The 24,845-nt window shown below is 44.1% G+C and overlaps 1 protein-coding gene across 1 annotated transcript in view; it reads left to right on the top strand.

Moving 5' to 3' along the window:
* Positions 1–3,681: 3,681 nt before the first annotated feature.
* The window catches only part of SH3BP2 (SH3 domain binding protein 2), a 109,951-nt gene continuing 88,787 nt past the window's right edge, over positions 3,682–24,845 (top strand). Inside the window, exon 1 of the mRNA XM_073574461.1 lies at positions 3,682–3,926. The gene's annotated coding sequence lies outside the window, so the exon portion shown is untranslated. The remainder of the gene's footprint in view (positions 3,927–24,845) is intronic.

Below are 24,845 nucleotides of genomic sequence, written 5' to 3'. Positions count from 1 at the left end.
GGTTTCCTCCCACATTCCAAAGACATACTGACAGGGAACTTAGATTGTGAGCCCCATCGGGGACAGTGATGAAAATGTGTGCAAAACTGTAAAGCGCTGCGGAATATGTTAGCGCTATATAAAAATAAAGATTATTATTATTATTATTATTAAAGTGAGAGCCATTCATACTCTATGTGATGGACACCTCTACATTTTATCTCATGATAGACACAGTCTCTGCCTTGACTTGCCCAAACATCAGATCTCATCTATTCTCCTGATAGTTGGGGAGGGACCGCCAGTTATCCCTAAAGTGGACGCCTCTACAGACGTGTAGATCCCTTTCAATTGTGCAAAGCAGGTCAACATAATTATCTTTAAAAAAAAAGGCCATTATCTTATAATAATTATTCTAGATTAAGTTACAATTTCGTATTAGTAAGAGGAAATAGCAATTTCTTAGGGGAAATTGAAAAATTTTGAGCAGCTTCTCCATCTTTCTATCCGCACAGTGCAAACTATAATCTTTTGTAAGTCATGATCCTATCAGAGCTTTGTTTCCCCCACCCTGAATGGGCGCCTGGATGCTGGGGCTCATTTTATGACAAAGCAGCTCAACTCCACACACACCAAACCTTCAGAAAATGAGGCTTCCCAAATGAATTTAGGAGGATTCTGGAGCACCCGAGAGATTTGCCAACTCTGTTTGGAGTCTGGGACTTCTGCACTTTTTCCTGGGGTCTCTGCTATGTTCCAGGAGGTGTCATGATCTAGGTTGGATTATGACAGATAAATGCACTAGTAACCTTTTTTTTCCTTCAAGCCTTTGGCTTTAAGGTAGTTTTGCCCCCGGTGGCCATTAGGGTCATTGCACTGTGGTGATTTCAGTTCTAATTTTGCCCCCGGTGGCCGGTAGGGTCATTGCACTCTGGTTTCTTTAGTTTAGTCCACGTGATTATCACTAACAGGTGTGATTGCTCTGGCTTAACTATATAGGTGTGTCTTGTTCTCTCACTCACTGTTGGTGATATTGCTCATTTCCAATCAAGTCGGGTGAAGGAAGGAACTACAGAGAGGAGTTCCTTGCAGCTCAGGCAGAGCTCTGGTGTAGTAGCTTCAGGTGGAAGCTGAATTCTGGTGGTGGACTCTGTTGCTGGGAGCAAGAGCAACAGAGCAAAGCTAAGTGGTGTTTCTCTGTTTTGTAACTTTCATTTTGTGGGTTTAAATGCAGTGGTGGGATTAGTTTCTGCACCGTCCATTTCATTAGAAAGGGCTAGGTGCAGGGCGAGCTAGGGTTTTTAGGTTCCTGATCGGCGCCGGTGCGGAACCGGCCTAGGGATCGTTAGGAGTGTAGAGACACGGACTCAGGGGAGTGCAGAAGGTCTCCACGTCCCCGTTCCCTATCGCAGGGCCCTCCATTGTATCAGTTTCCCTGGTTTTTCCCTTTATTATTTAAATTTGCCCGGCTGGAGGCGGTGTATCCAGTTATACGTGTAATTCTGAAATTCGCCAGCTGGAGGCGGTGTATCCAGGGTCACGTGTGCCATAGAAATTTGCCCTGCTGGAGGCGGTGTGTCCAGTCACACGTTGACCATCACAGGAGGAAAGACAAGTATGCACAAAGCTTGGACATTCAGTGGTCACCTTGGCTCTCGGATGGAGGTTGCAACTGGTCATATAGTTTAACAAGTGGACCCGGATACAAAATAGCGCAAGAAAACACAGGTCACATCATTTTTCCATTTTTAGCCATACGCAGTAGTTCAGTGTTTGTATTGTTTGATGTCCTATAAGACCGAAAATGTAATTTTATTGCCATATGCCGACTCCAAAAATTTGCGGCAAACGTGTAAAAAATAAAATGTCGCAAAAACGCAATTTTACCAAGTCCTAAAGAGAACCAGTACTTCCCACATGTTGCCTCAAGGGCATCACAGTCATCCTTCCAGCTTCTGCTCTACCCTGTTGAGGGGCAAACACCACAAAACATCTGTCTGTAGCTGAGTCTTGGCATGTATCCCTGGGCATGTTACTATGCTCATCACAAGTTGAGGCATTGACTTTTTTTTTATATACATTCTCTTTTGCTCTGCATGTGAAGTAATTTACATACTTTTCTCCCATAAAACACTGCCAGTAAGACTCCATATCGATGTCTTTAAAGGGCTTGTCAACTAATCGGACAACCCTTTCTTAAAGGGAATCTGTCACCCCTTTTTTCGAATATGAGCTGCCAGCGCAGCCATCAGGGGCTTATCTATAGAATTCTGTAATGCTGTAGATAAGCCCCCGATGTAACCTGAAAGATAAGAAAAAAGAGTTAGATAGATTATACTCACCCCGGCGTCTGGTCCGGTCCGATGGGTGTCGCCTTCTGGTCTGGCGCCTCCCATCTTCATACGATGCCATCCTCTTTTTTCCTTCCTGTCCGTGGCTCTGGCGCAGGCGCACTGCTCTGCCCTATTGAGGGCAGAGCAGAATACTGCAGTGCGCAGGCGCCGAACCTCTCCTTGCGCCTGCGCCCTGCAGGACCCTGCTCTGCCCTCAACAGGGAAGAGCAGTGTGCCTGCGCCGGAGCCACGGACAGGCAGCAAAGAGGACGTCATCATTAGAAGATGTGAGGCGCCGGATCGGACCGCGACACCCATCGGACCCGGACCGGACCCAGACCGGCTCTGGATGAGTGAAATATAACTCATTTTTCTTATCTTTCAGGTTACATCGGGGGCTTATCTACAGCATTACAGAATTCTATAGATAAGCCCCTGATGTCAGTGCCGGCAGCTCATAGTCAAAAAAAGGGGTGACAGATTCCCTTTAAATACTATATCCCCTAGGTTGAAATAAAAAAAGTAGCTACACCCCGATGCTGTTACAGCGATGTTGACATTGGGTCTCCCGACACTAGAAAGACATTGTAATGCCACGTGAGCGCTGCAGTCAATCAGTGGCTGCTAATGGGCTGCCATTCTGACAATTTCCTTCCGACGTACAAATTTCATCGTAGGGAATTGTGAGCAATGCAGTCCATTAGAAGTGACAAATTAGATGCAGTAGAAGGCCAGGAGACCAAACTTTATTATTATTATTATTATTATTTATTTTTTTGTACTGTGGAATCCAGTATTTAAGAAGTCATGGACAACTCCTTAAAGGAGAACCAGTACTATCCCCCATGCTGGCTGCAAAGAGCTCTCAACATCTCTGAGACGTAAAGGGCTATTCCCATCTCCAAGATCCTATCCCAATATGTAGTAGGGGTAGTAATAATAATAATAATAGCAAATACCTCCGATTAGTATAGTTTTTCTGATTCGCTATGTCTCTTTCCTCATTTGCAGGCATTGCAGGACCTTAGGTATCCATGGTTACGACCACTGATATAGTGACAGCTAGTTGCTAGTGGTCGTAACCATGGATACCTAAGGTCCTGCAATGCCTGCACATGAGGAAAGAGACATAGCAAATCAGAAAAACTATACTACATTTCTAATTGGAGGCATTTGCTAATATTATTATTATTATTATTATTACACCTACTACATGCTGGGCTAGGATCTTGGAGATGGGAATACCCCTTTAAGACAAGTACAGTAACGCAGAAAGTTTGTGTCACTTGTAAAGGGAAGAGCTGAGCAGAGAAAGGAACAAAAGGCAGGAAGGAAACATGGGTGGTAAATGCAGCTGATCATATAGTGTCACAGAGAGGCCCCACACTGCTCTACAGGAGGAGGCGAGCACCTGATCCTCCGGGGGACAGGTGACTGCACGGACGGGGCGGCGGGGAGGACTGGAGGGACGGACAGGGAGGCGCTGCCTCTGACACTGCACTCCTCGGTCCGCCCGGCTGTGACTGCTGTAGCTGCCCCAGTGTGAGGATGAGGAGAGGCTGAGCGAGGACCCCGGAGCTGCTGGCTGGGACCACCATCACCTCTGCTGATCAGGTACTGGCCCGGGGCAGCTGTGGGGGCAGCAGGGGGCCCCTGGGCAAGAATGGCTGGGCCCCTAGCAAACATTACCAAGAATTGTCAGAAGATTAAAAAAGAAAAAAAAGGAGTAAAATTATAAATAGTTGTGTAAAACTCCCCTCAGCTCTGCTCTGTATGTGTGAGGGGTGCAGGGTGCAGTGAGGGGGAGCCCCCTCTGTTACCGGTCAGAGGGTCTCACATTAGACAGCAGAGCGCTCTACTGTACGGCGGATGGGTTTATACAGGTTTCCTTGGAAAAAGAGCAATGATGCTGACATGATGGAAATGATGCAGTGAGGTATGGGTTAATACACGCCGACATTCCTGGGGCCTGATGTGTTTTTATAATTAATGTGTTAACAAAGGAGCATTGATACAATGAATCACAAGTTCCAAAAACTATTATCTATCTATCTATCTATCTATCTATTATCTGTCTATCTATTATATCTGTCTATTATCTATCTATCTATCTATATATCTATTATATCTGTCTATTATCTATCTATCTATCTATCTATCTATCTATCTATTATCTATCTATCTATATATCTATTATATCTGTCTATTATCTATCTATCTATCTATCTATATATCTATTATATCTGTCTATTATCTATCTATCTATCTATTATCTATCTGTCTATTATCTATCTATCATCTATCTATTATCTATTATATCTATTATCTATTTATCTATTATCTATCTATTATCTATTTATTTATCTATCTATCTATTATCTATTATATCTATCTTCCTTCTATCTATCTATCTATTATCTATTATATCTGTCTATTATCTATCAATTATCTATCTATCTATTATCTATCTGTCTAACATCTATTATCTATTATATCTATTATCTATTTATCTATCTATTATCTATTATCTATCTATCTATCTGTCTAACATCTATTATATCTATTATCTATTATATTTATTATCTATTATCTATATATCTATTATCTATCTATTTATCTATTATCTATCTATGTATATATCTATTATCTATCTATTATCTATATCTATCTATATCTATGGTGGATAAGTAAAGCTGCATTTACACTGAAAGATAATTTTGAACGTTCATCTCCCGATGATCTCGTTCATCGGATGAAAAAATCTTTTGTGCAGCATGAAAGTTCATAGTTTTCAACTAATCCCGTTTCCGAGAACCACAGAAGCCTGTGTGCACTGATCCACTACAGATTGGTCAGTGCAGAGGGGTCTTAAATGTTGGCTTCTTACTATCGCCTTGACCACTTTTGACCATTTCTTTAATAGACCACCAGCCCAAAGCAATTTGGGATAGATTCACACTGTAGTAACATAAAGTTGACAGCATCTATGGTGAATGGCTAAGGGGGTAACCGAAGGATCCTAAGTCACAATGCTAAATATATGACATGGTCCCTCAATCAGATGGGTCATTTATGGTACAGGTTTCCTTATACTGGACAGAGGGTCCTTTTTGGCTCCCTCAGGCTCCTTGGACATATTTCAAGCACAACCTCTGCTCCCATTGTAGCTGCCACCACGATGCAAAGTACTTTATTCACCTGGCGTTCTCATATACCCTGTGGGTCTTTCTCACACTCCTTAAGAGATTGGCCACTACTTTTACATTGATGACCTATCCTTAGGATAGGGCATCAAAGTCTGATTGGTCAGGTTCCGGCACTTGGCACCCTCGACGATCACCAGCTGTTATCGGTGGTGGAGGCCTCCATCCAGAAGAACTTACTTGCGGAGCTCACCCATCTACTTGGAGTGGCCGCCGCGGGGTCCTACACACCCGCCTTCTGTTTAATTCAATGTGAAGTAAGCAGCCCCGGCCACTACAAGTAGACGGCCGAGCTCCGCAAGTAAGTACTTCTGGACGGCGGCCGCCACCACCGATAACAGCTCATCGTCGGGGGATGCCGAGCGCTGGACCCCGACTGATCACACATTGATGCCCTATCCTAAGAATAGGGCATCAATGTTAATGTAGTGGCCAACTTCTTTAAGATCCCCTTTTTTACAGACATGCTATCTATAGCACAAGGTAGAGGAACTGTCTCTGCTCTATAGGAAGTGTGTGCTAGATGGATTATTCTGATATAAAATGTTACAGAATGAAAATCCTGACGACCCGACCATACAGAAGAGTCATTGACGGTATTACTAATGGTTGTCCTACTGAGACCATATACCGTGTATTGCAGAGCCTCCAATACGGGTCAGATGAAAGCGGAAACCCTAAGTCCTATTTAAAGACTTTGCTTTGCAATTAAGTAGTTATTCTTTGTTTTCTGGTAAATATTTCTGCAAGAAATCAGAAGGGGTTTTACTGCCGATCAGCTTGCATCTTGGACATTGGAAGTCATTTACCTGTCGTTAGCGATCCATCTAAATGAGCCCTTAAGCCGCCGTGGTAGACGTTGGATAGCTGTCAGACGATAGATGGTTCGGCTGATGGTTTGACCGCCACCTATCTCGGTCTACTATCACATACACACGAGCGCTCACTCTGCCAAATATCTCTGGAGACGGCTTTTCTCTAGAGAGCAGAGACCAACAAAATCGGACATGATTGATTGTTATCCTACCTACAATCATCAGTCAGGAAGAGTCAGGGGCCCCCATACACATTAGACTATCAGCTGAACCAAAAGGTGTTGGACTTAAATTCTCTCTTGCAACTAATCTTTCCTGCAAAGCCCATTATGCCTGGAAACATGTCTCCGCAGGATGATGTACTGTGCCCAATGGTACAAGAACATGACCTGAGAGGTGTCACCTGATGTTTGGCTCTTGCCTCATCATCCATATACTGACTTCTGCCATGAGTTTCCAACCATTTCTGACTGTCCAATCTAATCCAGTTGCTATATCATAGAATGTTAGAGTTGGATGGGACCTCCAGTGTCATCGTGTCCAACCCCTATTAAATGCAGGATTCACTAAACCATCTCAGATAGATGTCTGTCCAACCTCTGTTTGAAGACTTCCTTTGAATGAGAACTCACCACCTCTCGTGGCAGCCTGTTCCGCTCATTGGTTACCCTCACTGTCAAAAAGTTTTTTTCTAATATCTAATCTGTATCTGTCAGGGATTTTTTTATGTTCCAATTAGAAATCGTCCAGACCTGAATAAGTAAGATGTTTCTTTGTTTGGTCATGCCGGCATGGAGAGAGAATGACAGCCACACTAGTTGTGGGCCGTCCTCTGTCTAACTTCAATACATATTCTTAGAGTTTAAATAGCAGGAAAAGAAGGCGTTGAAAACACTACATTTGCAAGAAAAATAGTACATGCAATTAGAATAAGCGTAGCTGTTAACAATCCTTATCTACGTTACCAGAGAAGTCACGCAAGATAAGGAAAGCCAACTGACGTTCACAAAAAGTAACACCCAAAGGTAACACCCATATGTTCACAATACGTAAGCTAAAAAGAGTTTCAAAGTCTAGGCAAAATAAATGGCATATGCAATCATGTGTATATATATACTCACACACATACGCGTATATATATATACTCACACACATACGCGTATATATATATATATATATACACACGCACATAAAAGAATGGACTTTATTACAAGTATTATAACAGTATCTTCTCCCTTTCAGTTTCGTTCCATTGCTTCTCTTATTTCCATGTGAAAATGAGAATTAGGATGATCGTTCTACACTTTGACATCTTATTTTTTACAAAGAAGGCCAAGAGGAGACTTAAAAACTGATCCTTTAATCAATACTCATAGGACATACTTTGCAGTCCGCTCACCATCCTGGTAACTCTTCTCTGAACTTGCTTCTGTTTTTCAATGTCTTTTATAAAATGTGATGCCTCGAACTGGACACAGTATTCCAGATGAGGCCTGACCAAGGAGAAGTAGAGGGAGATAATTACTTTACGTGATCAAGACTCTATGCTTCTCTTAATATATCCTAGAACTGTGTTTGCTTTATTTGCTGCTGCATCACATTGTTGACTCTTGTGCAGTCTGTGATCTATTAATATATTAGTCTTTTTCACACAAAGTCAAGACCGCGTGCACCATCTTGTCTTATCAACAGCGGAGTTACACATCCCTGTATCTTCTCCACAGAATTAGCACATAGATGGGTTATGTGATGTCTTTTAGTACAGTCGCCCACAAATATTCAATAATTTGGCTGCTAACTATTCTTCCCGACTCTTCGCCAAGTGCATATTCTCAACACAGAGAGATCACTATCCAGCTGTCAGAGTGCAGAGCTTTCTTTCCCTCAACGTACCCACAGAGATTTGAGAGTTAGGCGACCCCCATGCACGTGAGATAATTGACTGATCCCACCAAATTGGCGCATTTGGCTGACTTTTTACTCTTAATTCTCCTCTGTCTGGTTTCTGTCACTTTTTGCAATGAAGATACTTTACCAGCAGTGCCGTATCTTGAAGCTCATGAGCCCCAATTCAAATTCCGATATACATGATGTACCCCAGTAGTAACCCACATGGAACTGATAAGACTTAAATACCTTGTGCTGTGGCAAAAACTGAACACTTACTACCAGGTTTCTCAAAAGTTTAAAGCTGATCAATAGGGATCAGAGCAGGACAAGACTTTGTGATCCGTCTATTGTCAGTGTTCCCTTCTTACAAGTTGGGATTGTCCAAAGCAGAGAATCCCCATAAAATACATGTGCACACAGCGTCTTCTAAATGTCGGTGTACCTGCCTTGTTTTTGAAGCATTAGACTCTTCAGGAAAGCACCAGAAGAATGGCCCATTCACTTCATTTATCAGCTTTCGAAGCCTGAAGTGGTAAAAATAAGTGGCAAAAACATGGAACATATGCACAGCAAGTCATTTTGATATTGCCCTACATATGTTCTGTATTTTTGGCGTTTTTTAGTGCTTTTTCAAGCAGATTCTGCCTGAAAAAGATGTTGTGTGGCCGTATCCTAAGTATTTGCATTTTTCTGAGCAATGAATTTCCCAAGGACTGAGATGTAAATTTAGTGCTTAAAGGTTAGCTATACTGTTATTTGTTTGGGAGAAAACCTTGAAGTTACTCAAACTTTGACCTTTTTCTTGGGTTTACTCAGCAGGGCTTTATCATGCATTTCATAGATTGTTCATGGATTTGTATTGTATGCTTTATTTGCTTTCTATCTTTGCAATTCTCACTTATATAGCACTATTAATTCCACAGTGATCTACAGACATCATCATTGCTGTCCCCATTGGGGCTTACAATATAAATTCCCTATCAGGATCCCTTTGAAGTTTTGGAGGCAACTTAAGGGACCCAACACAAACACGGGGAGAACATACAAACTCCTTGTAGATGTTCTTGATGGGATTTGAACTTAAGGCCCCAGTACTGCAAAGCAACAGTGCTAAACACTGAGCCACTGGGTCTCCTGGCTTATGCCTAAGAGGCACCCAAGTTTGGATCTGTAGACCTACACCGGTTAAGGAAGAAAAAGTTGTGATCCAGCTCACCTATAATGAAGTTGCCAGCGATCCTTGACTCAGATAGAACAACTCCTGCAAGGTGCAATCAAGCAAAGACACTTGTATTAAGTCAAAGGCATAGCATGGGCCAGTAAGCCCATAGGAACCAAAGCCAACAATAACAAGAACAGAGGCTTTTACCACCTTTATACCAGTGTATAAATACAGTTGTGCTCAAAACTTTACATACCCCGGCAGAGTTTTTGCTTTCTTGGACTTTATTCAGAGAATATGAATGATAACACGAAAACTTTTTCTCCACTCATGGTTAGTGGTTGGGTCAAGCCATTTATTGTTGAACTACTGTGTTTTCTATTTTTAAATCATAATGACAACTCAAAACACCCAAATGACCCTGATCAAAAGTTCACGTACCCCATTTCTTAATACCGTGTATTGCCCCCTCTAACATCAATGACAGCTTAATGTCTTTTGTGGTAGTTGTGGATGAGGTTCTTTATTTTCTCGGTAAAGCTGCCCACTCTTCTTGACAAAAAGCCTCCAGTTCCTGTAAATTACTGGGCTGTCTAGCAAGAATTGCGCACTTGAGATCTCCCCAGAGTGGCTCAATGATATTAAGGTCAGGAGACTGAGATGGTCACTACAGAACCTTCACTTTGTTCTGCTGTAGCCAGTGAGAGATCAACTTGGCCTTGTGTTTTGGATCGTTGTCATGTTGGAACATTCAAGTACGTCCCATGCGCAGCAGTATTTGCAGATAGCGTGCTGCATTCATTTTCCTTCAACTTTGATCAAGTTTCCTGTACCTATGTAGCTCACACATCCCCAAAACATGAGCTATCCACCTCTGTGCTTTACAGTAGGAATGGTGTTCCTTTCATCATAGGCCTTGTTGACCTCTCTCCAAATGTAACATATATGGTTGTGGCCAAAAAGTTCAATTTTGGTCTCTTTTCTCCAAATTACCGTATATACTCGTGTATAAAACGAGATTTTCAGCCCATTTTTTTGGGCTGAAAGTCCCCCTCTCGTCTTATACACGAGTCATATACCTGGGGGCAGGAGGGGAAGCGGGGGTGGCACAGATCATACTGCCCCCCCGATGCGGTCTCTGCAGCCCCCGCTTCTCCAGGTCTCCCTTCCTGCCTTCAGCGGTCACATGGTACCGCTCAATAAACTCATGAATATGCGCATATTCATGAGTGTAATGAGCGGTATCACATGACCACTGAAGGCAGGAAGGGAGACCTGGAGAAGCCAGGCTGCAGAGACTGCGCCAGGACAGGGTGAGTATAGCGACATTCACCTGTCCCCGTTCCCACGTTGCTGCTCAGTGTGCGCACGCTGTCTGCTGCGTCATGACTCATGTGTCAGTGATGTTTAGGCAGCAGGGGGCGCGGTGACGTGGTTAGTGCATGCCGCGCCCTCTGCTGGCTGAACAGTCACTGACAGATGACGTGGCAGACAGCAGTGAGCAGCGATGGAGCCCGGGTAGGTGGATATCTCAGGTGCTGGGTCCTGAGCAGGAGAGGTGAGTATGGCATTTTTTTTTGCAGCATATGGGGGCATAATATATGGAGCATCTTATGGGGGCAGGATATGGGGGCATATTCTTTGGAGCAGCATATGGGGGCATATTCTGTGGAGCAGCATATGGGGGCATATTCTATGGAGCAGCATATGGTGGCATATTCTATGGGGGAATAGTCTATGGAGCAGCATATGGGGGCATATTCTATGGGGCAGCATCTGGGGGCATAGTCTATGGAGCAGCATATGGGGGCATATTCTATGGGGCAGCATATGGGGGCATATTCTATGGGGCAGCATATGGGGGTATATTCTATGGAACATCTTATGAGGGCATATTCTATGGAGCAACATATGGAGGCATAATCTATGGAGCAGCATATGGGGCATCTTATGGGGCATAATCTATGGAGTATCTTATGGGGCCATTACCTTTATGGAGCAGCATATGGGACATATTATTCTATGGAGCATCTTATGGGGCCATTATTAACCTTTGTGCAGCATTATATGGGGTGTATTTTGTATGGAGCATCTTATGGGGCCATCATGAAGTGTATGGAGCATTATATGGGGCTCCTGATTCAGTATGGATATCCAAAATATTTAACCTACTGATGTCTCAATTAATTTTACTTTTATTGGTATCTATTTTTTATTATTTAAATTTACCAGTAGCTGCTGCATTTTCCACCCTAGGCTTATACGCGAGTCAATAAGTTTTCCCAGTTTTTTGTGGCAAAATTAGGGGGGTCGGCTTATACATGGGTCGGCTTATACACGAGTATATACAGTACCTTGTTCCAGAAGTTTTGAGGCTTGTCTCTGTGCTGTTTTGCTTATTGTAGGCAAGATACTTTGTGGCATTTGCTCAGTAATGGTTTTCTTCTGGCTACTCGATCATGCAGCCTATTTTTCATCAAGTGGCTCCTTATTGTGCATCTTGAAACGGCCACACCGCTAGTTTTCAGAGAGTCCTATGTTTATGCTGATGTTTTTTGTGGGTTTACCTTTGCATCCCGAGCAATTTTCCTGGCAGTTGTGGACAAAATTTTTGTTGGTCTACCTGACTGTGGTTTTGTTTTCACAGAGCCCCTGATTTTCCATTTGTTAATCACAGTTTGAACGCTGCTGACTGGCATTATCAATTCCTTGGATATCTTTTTGTATCCTTTTCCTGTTTTATACAGTTCATCTACCTTTTCCTGTAGATCCATTGACAAGTCGTTTGCTTTCCCCATGACTCACAATCCAGAAATGTCAGTGGCTTGATGAAAGTTGCAAGAGTCTGTCTGGATCCCAGAAACTCACTCAGCTTTTATGCACACACACTGATTACAAGCAAACAGGTCACTGGTGAGGATGTTACCTTTAGTAGCCAGTCAAACCCATTTGTGTCAACTTCTGTGTATGTTATCAGGCCAAAATCGCCAGGGTATGTGAACTTTTGATCAGGGTTATTTGGATGTTTTGGGTTGTTATTATGATTTAAAAAGAGAAAACACAGTAGTTTGACACCCAACTACTAACCTTGAGTGGAGGAAAAGTTTTGGTGTTATCAGTCATATTCTCTGAAAAAAGGCCAAGAAAGCAAAAATTCTGCCGAGGTATGTAAACTTTTGAGCACAACTGTATTTCTCAGAGGGGGCTTTGAACCTGAATATCGGAGTGTGACCACAAAGTTCTTTTCAGATGTTTTTCATTGTTGCCCTGGAGCTTTATGTTATGAGTATGGACCACAATGCTTGGACCGGCCATGGGTGATAGGGAGAATCCAGCCATTTTTCAGATTAAAAATATGCAAAAACTTTATTGTCGATTTAGACAAAACAGGACATCCCCAGTGCTGTAAAATATAAAAGCTTTTATTACCCACGGCCGATCCAAGCATCGTGGACCCGTGGTCCATTTGTGGTCACACTCAGATCCTCAGGTCCAAAGCCCCGTCTGAGAAATATTTAGACACCAGTGTAAAGGTTGTGAAAGCCACTGTTATTGATTTGGCATTGGTTCCCTTGAGCTTACTGGCCAATGCTATGCTTTTAACTTAGTGCAAGTGTCTATGCAATTATCCCCTTGCATTATAAGATGCCACCACGTCTTAGTCGTCTCAAACAAATCTAAAATACCAGCGCGTGTCACATGATGTTACTTCCTAATAAATAATGATCTCAGAGACCACAACGGCAGGGGAGGTGGTCAGGGCCGGTTTGCATATGACTCATCTATATGGACAGGATAAGTATGTATTGTAGATTATTAGATGACCCTTCTGTATATACATTATGTATGTACAGAGACCTTCACCACCTCTAGTCTCTGTCCTCTATATCACCATGTAGGAAATTTAGGGTTAAGGTGGTTGTGCAGGATTAGAAAACGCAATGGGTTATGGCTAATATTGCACCTTACCTCCATGAAAGGGTGATTCCCAAAATAGTAAATTGTCCCCTATCCATAGGACCCCGTTAGCGATCTCAGGAAAGGGGCTTGGAAATAGCAGAGCACTGTACTCGGCTTTATCCGGCAGGTCTAATAGACAAGGAATGGACAGCTTCACCGGGGGATGCGGACGAAGGGATGGGGGCGCTGACACCTTAAAATCAGCTTCCTATGGTTTATCAGATTGGATGTCAAGGCCTAAACACATGAATTTCGTACAGTAGTTGCTGGTGGATTGTTACAGAAAAATAAGGGGGGTGGTCAATGAGTTTGTACGGAGCGGGGGGCCCGTACCCCGTTCTTGAACAAGATCCCTATGGTGGGACCAGTTATATGGCCAGTACAGCATGGCAGGACAATGCATACTACAGACCTGAATGGGTCCTTGTGCGTCCTTTCCAGCAAGATGTAGGAGAGAGAAGTCCTAAATGTACTTGCACCTTCTGGATGGACGCATGTTCGGTAGTCCATGAGTTTGAGTGAGAGATCTTTCAGAATACGGCAGATCCATAATTTGGATTTACACTGATAAGCCTTAGATAAAAGTTGCCGTAACGCACTGATTTTGGTAAACCTTCTAGTATATCGGGGCTTCCTGACATTCATCTGACAGATTCAATTGCCCAATCCTTGTAGGTAAGCCACCTCCAGAGATGTTTGACAGCGGCGCTCCATGCAGAACATAGGTGATCCTGGCCAACCCAAGCGTTCTTCTGTATGGGGGAGTCGGAAGAGGTCACTGGTGGACGTACTTTCTAATGTGTATGGCCAGCTTAACCCAATATAAGGAATTCGTCATCAGGTTTTTATCACCCCATGTAAGAGCAGCATGATGTAGGGGCAGAGACACTGATTCCAGTGTCACTTACTTGGCTGCTTGCTGCAGTTTTAATTGAACATTATTTTCTCTACTACAGATCTGGCAGTGCTCTGAATGCTGATTCATGTATAACCCCACCTACACCACTGATTAGCTGCTTTCTGTGTACACTGTGCATAGCCAGAAAGCTTCCAATCAGAGATGGGGGCGGGGATGGACTACATAGCAGCAGGTTTACTAGTCCTTTAGTAATAATCTCTTGCTGATAAAACCGTGATTTTATAAAAAGTACACTAAGCAGCCCAGTAAGTGACACATCGCTAGAATCAGGGTCTCTGCCCCTACATCATGCTGCTGTCTGGTTAGGTTGCAATAACCTGGTAACAGATTCCCTATAAGCTATTTTTTCTTTATCTGATTTCTCTCTTCCTCTCTGTCTTTAGTAATAATCTTGTACATTCTTTGTGAAATAAGAAGTGAGAAATACACAAAGTAATAAATGAGGAATCTGAGTACATACAGTACATACATATCTGATAGACAGCAATACCAAACCATTGGTCTAGGGGACCCTCTTGCCCCTGCTTTGCATCCCAGGTTTCATGTGGTTTATTGTCTTCCACAGATTGAAGTTTTCTTTCTGAGACTGCAATATGGATGGCCTTTCTTTTTAATTCCCAGAGAACCTTTCTAGCTCACGACTTTATTAATATGACGAAACTGAAGGTGGCCGCGCTTATACCGCTGTGTAATGAATGTATCACCCAAACTGAAAGTAGCAGTCAAACTAAAAACAGGCACTACTCACTGTTGCGAAGACTAGTTATAGCTGATCATGTCGATCTTGTATTCACAATAATTGGAAAGGAAAAATTCCTGAACTGAAGCAAAAACAGGGAGCGTCCTCCCGTTTGCAAAAAGGAACAGCTCCCCGCAAGAGAGCGCGTCCCCCTGGCGGCAGACAGCCACGGCCGATGGCGCCGCCGAACAGTAGCGTGGTGAGCAGGGGGCGTGACTGGCGGGGGGCGTGAATTGTGGGTGGTGACGTCACCGTGCAAGAACCAATCCTGACGCGTTTCGGGGAAGCCTTCCCCCTTCCTCAAAGGTATGGAACATACACTGCCACCCACACTCTATATACCCCCGCCTGCACAAGTGTGCGTCATTTTCTTGTGCAGGCGGGGATATATAGAGTGTGGGTGGCAGTGTATGTTCCATACCTTTGAGGAAGGGGGACGGCTTCCCCGAAACGCATCAGGATTGGTTCTTGCACGGTGACGTCACCACCCACAATTCACGCCCCCCGCCAGTCACGCCCCCTACTCACCACGCTACTGTTCGGCGGCGCCATCGGCCGTGGCTGTCTGCCGCCAGGGGGACGCGCTCTCTTGCGGGGAGCTGTTCCTTTTTGCAAACGGGAGGACGCTCCCTGTTTTTGCTTCAGTTCAGGAATTTTTCCTTTCCAATTATTGTGAATACAAGATCGACATGATCAGCTATAACTAGTCTTCGCAACAGTGAGTAGTGCCTGTTTTTAGTTTGACTGCTACTTTCAGTTTGGGTGATACATTCATTACACAGCGGTATAAGCGCGGCCACCTTCAGTTTCGTTGTAGTTGTTTTTTCCAGTGGCAGATAGCACACTTAATTTGCCAGGTGTGCCAGCAGCATATCCATTGACTGTGCATTTGCAGCGCCGGTGTGTTTTTTGTCTTTTTTGCAACTTTATTAATATGGTTGGAGTGTGATTGATTGAGTGTGTGGACACGTGTTTTTTACACAGGTGACAAGATCAAACGAATGCAATTAACGTATTATTTTGACTAAAGACGCATTGGTCCATAAGACGCACCTAGGTTTTAGAGGAGGAAATTAGAAGAAAAAAATTGAGGCATAACATTTGGTCAATCCTGTACTAATATACCCTATCCTGGCATATATATATACAGTTGTGGCCAAAAGTATTGACACCCCTGCAATTCTGTCAGATAATACTCAGTTTCTTCCTGAAAATGATTGCAAACACAAATTCTTTGGTATTATTATCTTCATTTAATTTGTCTTAAATTAAAAAACACAAAAAGAATTGTCCTAAAGCCAAATTGGATATAATTCCACACCAAACACAAAAAAGAGGGTGGACAAAAGTATTGGCACTGTTTGAAAAATCATGTGATGCTTCTCTAATTTGTGTAATTAACAGCACCTGTAACTTACCTGTGGCACCTAACAGGTGTTGGCAATAACTAAATCACACTTGCAGCCAGTTGACATGGATTAAAGTTGACTCAACCTCTGTCCTGTGTCCTTGTGTGTACCACATTGAGCACGGAGAAAAGAAAGAAGACCAAAGAACTGTCTGAGGACTTGAGAAACCAAATTGTGAGGAAGCATGTGCAATCTCAAGGCTACAAGTCCATCTCCAAAGACCTGAATGTTCCTGTTTCTACCATGCGCAGTGTCATCAAGAAGTTTAAAGCCCATGGCACTGTAGCTAACCTCCCTAGATGTGGACGGAAAAGAAAAATTGACAAGAGATTTCAACGCAAGATTGTGCGGATGTTGGATAGAGAACCTCGACTAACATCCAAACAAGTTCAAGCTGCCCTGCAGTCCGAGGGTACAACAGTGTCAACCCATACTATCCGTCGGCGTCTGAATGAAAAGGGACTGTATGGTAGGGGGCCCAGGAAGACCCCACGTCTTACCCCGAGACATAAAAAAGCCAGGCTGGAGTTTGCCAAAACTTACCCGAAAAAGCCTAAAACGTTTTGGAAGAATGTTCTCTTGTCAGATGAGACAAAAGTAGAGCTTTTTGGGCAAAGGCATCAACATAGAGTTTACAGGAGAAAAAAAGAGGCATTCAAAGAAAAGAATACAGTCCCTACAGTCAAACATGGCGGAGGTTCCCTGATGTTTTGGGGTTGCGTTGATGCCTCTGGCTATGGACTGCTTGACTGTGTGCATGGCATTATGAAGTCTGAAGACTACCAACAAATTTTGCAGCATAATGTAGAAAGTGTGAGAAAGCTGGGTCTCCCTCAGAGGTCATGGGTCTTCCAGCAGGACAATGACCCAAAACACACTTCAAAAAGCACTAGAAAATGGTTTGAGAGAAAGCACTGGAGACTTCTAAGGTGGCCAGCAATGAGTCCAGACCTGAATCCCATAGAACACCTGTGGAGAGATCTAAAAATGGCAGTTTGGAGAAGGCACCCTTCAAATATCAGGGACCTGGAGCAGTTTGCCAAAGAAGAATGGTCTTAAATTCCAGCAGAGCATTGTAAGAAACTCATTGATGGTTACTGGAAGCGGTTGGTCGCAGTTATTTTGGCTAAAGGTTGTGCAACCAAGTATTAGGCTGAGGGTGCCAATACTTTTGTCTGGCCCATTTTTGGAGTTTTGTGTGAAATGATCAATGTTTTGCTTGTTGCTTCATTCTCTTTTGTGTTTTTTTCATTTAAGACAAATTAAATGAAGATAATAATACCAAAGAATTTGTGTTTGCAATCATTTTCAGGAAGAAACTGAGTATTATCTGATAGAATTGCAGGGGTGTCAATACTTTTGGCCACAACTGTATATATATATATATATATATAGATATATATATATATCTCCAATACAGGTATACATGGTCTCCTCATCCCTATCCTGGAATGCATGGCCTCCTAATCCTTATCCTGGTATGCATGGCCTCCTCATCCCCATCCTGGTAAGCATGTCTTCCTCATCCTTATCCTAGTACCCATGGCCCCCTCATTCCCATCCTTATATGCATGGCTCCCTCATTCCTATCCTGGTATGGATGGTTCCCTCATTGCTTTCCTGGTATGCATGGCCTCCTAAACCCTATCCTGGTCTGCATGGCCACCTCATCCCTATCCTGGTATGCATGGCCTCCTCATCCCTATCCTCGTCTGCATGGCCTCCTCATCCCTATCCTCGTCTGCATGGCCTGCTCTTCCCCATCCTGGTATGCATGGCCCCCTCATCCCTATCCTGGTATACATGGCCTCCTCTTCCCCATCCTGGTATGCATGGCCTCCTCTTCCCCATCCTGGTATGCATGGCCTCCTCAACCCCATCCTGTTATGCATGGCCTCCTCAACCCCATCCTAGTTTGCATGGCCTCCTCAACCCTATCCTGGTCTGCATGGCCTCCTCATCCCTATCCTGATATGCATGGCCCCCTCTTCCCCATCCTGGTATGCATAGCCTCCTCATCCCCATCCTGGTATGCATGGCCTCCTCATCCCCATCCTGGTATGCATAGCCCCCACTTCCCCATCCTGGTATACATGGCCTCCTCTTCCCCATCCTGGTATGCATGGCCTCCTCAACCCTATCCTTGTATGCATGACCTCCTCATCCCTATCCTGGTATGCATGGCCCCTCATCCCCATCCTGGTATGCATGGCGCCCTCATCTCTATCCTGGTCTGCATGGCCTCCTCATCCCTATCCTGATATGCATGGCCTCCTCTTCCCCATCCTGGTATGCATAGCCTCCTCATCCCCATCCTGGTATGCATGGCCTCCTCATCCCCATCCTGGTATGCATGGCCCCCACTTCCCCATCCTGGTATACATGGCCTCCTCTTCCCCATCCTGGTATGCATGGCCTCCTCAACCCTATCCTTGTATGCATGACCCCCTCATCCCCATCCTGGTCTGCATGATGTCTTGGTCCAGTCCGGAGTTTATCTTCTGCTGTCTTCACTCCGGACTGGTCATGCGGGGGTTAATCTCCTCAGCCTCGTTCTGGAGCTAGCTGGGCTATTTAAATCCCTCACAGCCTGCTGACCAGTGTTAGTGATAGCTCAAGCTTGCAGTTTAGAGCCGCTGACCCTTGTACCCTGGTGATCCTCCTGCCTTTGACTGATATTCACGTGTATGACCCGGACTGATTTCTGACCCCGTCTCTTGGTATTCGTCTCTGCTGTTACGTTCCCTCTCTGGCATCTGACTCCCTGGCTTGTACCCCGACCACGTATTTCGTCTCACGTTTTGGACCCTGTGCTCATGTTCTGGCTTTCTGACTCTCGGCTTGGTATTTTGACTACGTGTATTGCTGCTCCTTCTGGTACGTCTGCTCCTGCTAGTTTCTGACTCGGTTCGTCTGACTATTCTCTCTCGTTACCTGTGGCACCTGTGCTGTTGCTCAGGGTTGCTGCTCTTCAGTGTATAACCTCTCTTCCCTCACCAGCTCCCCCTGGTGGAGGTTTCACTACACATGACCTCCTCATCCCTATCCTTGTATGCATGGCCTCCTCATCCCCATCCTGGTATGCATGGCCCCTCATCCCCATCCTGGTATGCATGGCCTCCTCATCCCCATCCTGGTATGCATGGCCCCCACTTCCCCATCCTGGTATATATGGCCTCCTCTTCCCCATCCTGGTCTGCATGGCCACCTCATCCCCATCCTGGTATGCATGGCCCCTCATCCCCATCCTGGTATGCATGGCGCCCTCATCTCTATCCTGGTATGCATGGCCTCCTCATCCCCATCCTGGTATGCATAGCCTCCTCATCCCCATCCTGGTATGCATGGCCTCCTCATCCCCATCCTGGTATGCATGGCCCCCACTTCCCCATCCTGGTATACATGGCCTCCTCTTCTCCATCCTGGTATGCATGGCCTCCTCAACCCTATCCTTGTATGCATGACCTCCTCATCCCCATCCTGGTCTGCATGGCCTCCTCATCCCTATCCTGGTATGCATGGCCTCCTCATCCCCATCCTGGTATGCATGGCCCCTCATCCCCATCCTGGTATGCATGGCCTCCTCATCCCCATCCTGGTATGCCTGGCCCCCACTTCCCCATCCTGGTATATATGGCCTCCTCTTCCCCATCCTGGTCTGCATGGCCTCCTCATCCCCATCCTGGTATGCATGGCCCCTCATCCCCATCCTGGTATGCATGGCGCCCTCATCTCTATCCTGGTATGCATGGCCTCCTCATCCCTATCCTGATATGCATGGCCTCCTCTTCCCCATCCTGGTATGCATAGCCTCCTCATCCCCATCCTGGTATGCATGGCCTCCTCATCCCCATCCTGGTATGCATGGCCCCCACTTCCCCATCCTGGTATACATGGCCTCCTCTTCCTCATCCTGGTATGCATGGCCTCCTCAACCCTATCCTTGTATGCATGACCTCCTCATCCCCATCCTGGTCTGCATGACTTCCTCATCCCTATCCTGGTATGCATGGCCTCCTCATCCCCATCCTGGTATGCATGGCCCCTCATCCCCATCCTGGTATGCATGGCCTCCTCATCCCCATCCTGGTATGCATGGCCCCCACTTCCCCATCCTGGTATATATGGCCTCCTCTTCCCCATCCTGGTCTGCATGGCCCCTCATCCCCATCCTGGTATGCATGGCGCCCTCATCCCTATCCTGGTATGCATGACCTCCTCATCCCCATCCTGGTCTGCATTACTTCCTCATCCCTATCCTGGTATGCATGGCCTCCTCATCCCCATCCTGGTATGCATGGCCCCCACTTCCCCATCCTGGTATATATGGCCTCCTCTTCCCCATCCTGGTCTGCATGGCCCCTCATCCCCATCCTGGTATGCATGGCGCCCTCATCTCTATCCTGGTATGCATGGCCTCCTCTTCCCCATCCTGAGAAAGGCCTTTTGTACTTTTGAGAATACTGGAGTGCTGCCTCTTTTTTCTGAATTTATATCTTATTGCTTAGAGGGGATTCCATGCCTGGGAGACCCTGCACCCAAAGTGTTGTTTTATGTGTGCTGTTCCAACTTTTGCCCTAGATAGATAGATGGATAGATAATAAATAGATAGATTGATGATAGATAGATAGATAGTAGATAGACAATAGATAGATGATAGATAGATAAATAATAGATAATGGATAGATAGATGAGAGATAGATGATAGATAATAGATAGATAGATAGATAGATAGATAATGGATAGATAGATAATAGATAATGGATAGATAGATAATAGATAATGGTTAGATAGATAGATAGATAATGGTTAGATAGCTAGATAGATAGATAGATAGATTCAATTTCATTTTACCTGTAGGTGACCTATAACTATGTAGATATAGATTGATACATTTCATATACAGTATACCTTGGCAATAAGCAGCATTTACTAGAAATAATTTAAATTTATTTTCTGCAAAATTGGTAATGTGTCAGGCCATCAGGAAAATGTGTGTAAAGTTCTACAGCCTGTCCTATGAGCCCTCGACCTGACTTATTGCCTTCTTTGTTCAGTCGTCTCAATCAAAGGGTCTTAGCTATAGGGGATGCAGATGGAATAGTCCTACCGGGTCCTGTAGCTTGAGGATGGTCCATAAATATCAAAGACCATGGCTGTAGGGTGGCATGCGAAAACGTTCTGTCTATTGTAGATGAGAGATGTAAAACAAGTCCATACCCCGGCCACACACAGTAAATTGTAAGGATGATCATGCAGACGTCATCTATGACAATTTAGCATTAGCCAAGTTGGATTTGTGTGATGATTACAAGGCAGACAGCAGCGGTGGTCGGTCTCCCAGGCAACGAACTGTAAACAAAAGAAAAGTGTTAATATCTCAAGAACGGCTGCAAATTTTAATAAGCATCCAGCTTTGAAGATGGGACCTCTTTGCTTTACAATTACACGATTGTACTGGAGACAATTGAAAAAAGAATACTTAGAACTATTGCTTATTCAGTGTTAGTCTACAAGAATGTTGGGATCCGTCCAGACAGGATCTATTGCTGATATTCTACCTTGGCTTTGATTTGGGCTAGGACCCCAGGATAATTTTAGGCTAATCATGGGTTACCTGGACTATAGTCGACCTCACTGATTTAGGGGTAGAAGTCAAACAAGCAGGTATGCGAAAAGCTTGGATGAAACCAAATGTTAAATTAGTGGATAAGATAAAAAAAAAAGGACTTTTTTCAATAAACTGTTTGGGTAGTCGAATGATGAGTGACCTATATAATTATTGACTGGTCTTACGTAACAATATGATTGAATGAGCCCAGAGGTGGCAATTACTGGATGGTAATTATATCTAAAGAGCGGGCAGAGAACAGATGAAGGTTATTCTAGCTCAGAGTAATGGAGGTTATTAAAAGAGTTGGCAGCATTCAGCGCACACACATAACTATTTCAGCACTGGCTTGTGGGACGTTGGATTTCTAAAGTCATAGATGGAGGAGGTCCGTTCCTTAAACTGGCTTGCTTAGGCCTCTTTCACACATCCGTTTTGCGCCGTCAGGCGAGATCTGGCTTTTTTTTGTAAAACCGGATCCGGCAAAATGCAATGCCGGATCCGGTTTTTCCCCATTGACTTGTATTAGCGCCGTATCCCGCCGGATGGCATTGCGGTTCGTCTGTTTTTTTGCCGGATCCGGCTATTTGTCTCATTCCGGCGTCTGGAAAAAACGGCTACTGTAACGTTTTTTGTCTCCAGCGAAAAAAACGGAAGCGCCGGATCCGACGCTTCCGGCTTTTTGCCACAATGAAAGTCTATGGGCGCCGGAATTCGACGGATCCAGCCACCGGATCCATTTTTTTAAGTCTGTGCATGCTCAGATCCAATTGGCCAGCCCCCAGGAAACAGATATAACCTGCTAGATGAATCCGGCAGAAAAACGGATCCGTTTCTACAGTTTTCCAAAATTTACGCCGGATCCGTTTTTTCTAAAAATAGCCGGATCCTGCCTGACGGCAAAAAACTGATGTGTGAAAGTAGCCTTATTTTCAGTCTAACACATGGTGTGTAAAAAGTAGGTCTGACACTTAGTATACCCACAATCAGCAGAAAGGGGGGACCCCTTGACTGCAATAGAGACTTAGCGACAGTCTTGGACTGGCCCACCAAAGAACAGGAGAATCCTCCGGTGGGCCCCAGTGGAAGAGTGGGCCACGAAACTCTTATATGAGCAGTACTTGGCACTATATACTTAAATCACTATGTACAGACATAGGCGGCATCTTATTCATTTAACAATCTAACTAGTACAAGGTTATATAAATTTGTGATTGAGGATAATGTCATATTTGCGTGAAACTTAAAAGCGGGGCCCTGGAGTTGGTTACCGGTGGGCCCTTGGCATCCCAGTCCGACACTGCTTAGCGACTCTCCTGTCCAAGTAACTAAAGAAAGGATGATTTGACATGAAGTTCGATGTAATGTTATTTGGCGATTTCCTGAACTGTGGGGAACTTCCTAGCTTGTGACTTTTTAGTATTCATTGGCCATTGTCTAAAAATTATCATATTCCAGTTGTCTAAAAATTGTCCTATTCTAATTGAAGTTCCACACTTATACTTCCTGTTGTTTGAAGAAATCCACATCTACATTAGCAACAACAGACGTCTGACACACAACCTTTTATCTGTATTGGTGGATGTTATGTCATCAGCTGAGTATAGACATGTTACCTGTCATTACCGTGCAGCCTGCGATGATAATGAAACGACTGAAAACTTTTCCTGAATGGACAGGAAGCACAAATCTAAAACAGAGCCAGCAGCCAATGTAAAAGTTGCAAGATTCTAATTTACCGTAGTTTTTTTTTAAAATATAGAATGTGATTGGAAAAAAATAATATGACTAAGGGCGATTTATTGGCAGAAACACATTTATTTTTAAAGGTTTTTTTTTTTTGTATTTTAACGGATCACTAATGAAGTAAAAGATTTTTTATCAACAGATGGATGTGCCAATATTCCTTTTTCTAACGCAAAAACTTAATTTAAAAATTCATAATTTTCTGATAAAACATTCCCTTTAAGGTTTCTGGAGGGGTCATGGAAACATTTACCCATAACCTGTGTTCAGACAGGCTGTGAGAATGTCCTGCCAGACACTATTCGATCTCCCAATCTACATATACCATAGAGATGAGAAGTTGGATGCCTACATACACTTTAGGAAAAATTTTGGTTTTCAACTTGTGTCCACACTGCCACTTTAAAGGGGATATCCGGTACTTTGAAAATAAAAAAGGCATGTAGTCGCCAACAGAGGCAAGTACCTGTTTTTTGTACCCAGCGTCAGTCATTTACCGCTCCTGCCAGAGATTCAGCTGTTTCCTGTCAGCAGAGCAGCAGTTTCTCTTCCTGTTGATTGGGCGGGACTACTGATGTCATGCTGACTGACAGACGTCGGTCTGCTGCCTAATTGGGGTAAGCAGGCTGTCAATCAGCATGACACCAGTAGTCCCGCCCTGTCAACAGGAAGATAAACTGCTGCTCTGTTGACAGGGAGTAGCTGAATCTCTGGCAGGAGTGGTCCTGCCAGACAGGTAGTTGCCTCTAACGACAACATGCCTTTTTTTAAAAGACCCGGATATCCCCTTTAGCATAAGGACAAAAAGTATAGGAAAAAATAAAGTAGAGATAACCAAAACTTTGAAAAAAACATTTTGCTAATATTTTCTTTTTTTGAGGTAAAAAATTTAAATATTATTATTATTTATTATTATAGCGCCATTTAATCCATGGCACTTTACATGTCAAAACGGGTATTGATACTGTAATGAAAAACAAGTACAATAATCATAAACAATACAGTAAGGCCTGTTTCACACTTACGTTTTTCCTGTGTGTTGGCAGCCGCTAAAATGGCGGATAACCGATCCGTGGGCG

The sequence above is a fragment of the Dendrobates tinctorius genome, unplaced genomic scaffold, assembly GCF_039654945.1.
Source record: "Dendrobates tinctorius isolate UK_male_01 unplaced genomic scaffold, ASM3965494v1 ptg000039l, whole genome shotgun sequence".
Lineage (NCBI taxonomy): Eukaryota > Metazoa > Chordata > Amphibia > Anura > Dendrobatidae > Dendrobates > Dendrobates tinctorius.
Note: the sequence above shows the minus strand (reverse complement) of the source record. Positions and strands in the feature narration are given on the sequence as shown.